Raw genomic sequence first — 1,232 nt, 5'->3', positions numbered from 1 at the left:
GAGGCAGGTGTTTTGGATTTTACCAGGATCACAGAGGGGTTGGGCTTGAGCCTCCGGTGAGACCCTGGCCTGCAAAGCGGGGACTGATGGCTCTGAGCCCCTGGGAAGAAGGAATGCAGAGTGCATGCTGAAACAGGCGCGACCCTGTGGCAGCCAGGGACAGTGTGCAGCTGGAGGTCAAACGTTTAATGCCCATGCATTAAACATTTGGACCTCGGATGGCACTACTATGAGGCTGTGGGACCTGTACAGACAGGCCCCTGGCAGGAGGGCCTTCCGCCACCGAGGCTGTGCTCCCAGTTGTGGAATACCAGTCTGTCTGTCTATGATGCTCCTTGCACCTACCTATGCTCACGCCTGATGTGCTGCCCTCATCACAGGCAAATACATCGGGCTGCCCAGCCGTGGACATGAACCACAAAACCAGGAGCTAAGCAAATATTTTCACTTCTTAACTTTAGTTGCTTCAGGGGCCAGGGAGATGGCTCAGTGGATTAAGTGCTTCCCTGGCAAGCACAAGGGCCTGAGTTCAATCCCTGGTTCTGCAAAAAAAAAAAAAAAAAGAAAGAAAATTGGTAACTTTAGTTGCTTCAGGCAGTTCATTGCAGTAACACAGAACTGAGTGACACCAGGGCCTTCTGCGTATCCGTTCATCTGCAAATGGGATTTACGTTGCTTTCACATTTCGGCTATTGTGACTATGCTACAATCTCTCTCATTTCCCTCCACCATCTTCCTTTCTGTTTATGTGGGTATGTGCAGGGGGCAGAAGACTCTCTAAAACCAAGTTTTAACAAAGTTTATTTGAGCAAGAAATGGGTTCTACAACTGGGCAGCATCAAGGCCTAAGCGTGGGTGAGCAGGCTGCTGCCCCCAACAAGGTGAGCCACACTCACGGCCATCAGCAGGAAGGGCCGACAGTGATCACCTGAGAGTGCTGCAGTGAGCGTGTGTCCCCAAGCCAGATGCCCATGGAGTGCAGAGAAAGGAGAGCTTATTAGCCAGCAGTCAGTGTCCAGCAAGAAACTGGGCACCGGTCCCCAAGGGCAGGACGGAGGGCTTCTACACTTATCAGTTCCAGGTCCAAAAAGGCAATTCCGTTTTCTTATTTGGTTTCAAACATAGAGAGGAACATACAATGCTTTCCATTTGGGGTGGAATATAGGGAATAACCTAGCATCTTTTGACAAGGCACGGGGTGGTATCGGGTTAGGCAATTGTTACAACTTTTA

At 50.5% G+C, this 1,232-nt stretch overlaps 1 protein-coding gene across 1 annotated transcript in view; it reads right to left on the bottom strand.

The window, feature by feature from the left end:
• LOC101560621 (alpha-1-antiproteinase 2-like) overlaps nucleotides 1-1,232 on the bottom strand; it is a 7,466-nt gene that overhangs the window by 1,139 nt on the left and 5,095 nt on the right. The window lies entirely within an intron of this gene.

This window comes from Octodon degus, unplaced genomic scaffold (genome assembly GCF_000260255.1).
Source record: "Octodon degus isolate 3935 unplaced genomic scaffold, OctDeg1.0 scaffold00070, whole genome shotgun sequence".
NCBI classification, from domain to species: Eukaryota; Metazoa; Chordata; class Mammalia; order Rodentia; family Octodontidae; genus Octodon; species Octodon degus.
Note: the sequence above shows the minus strand (reverse complement) of the source record. Positions and strands in the feature narration are given on the sequence as shown.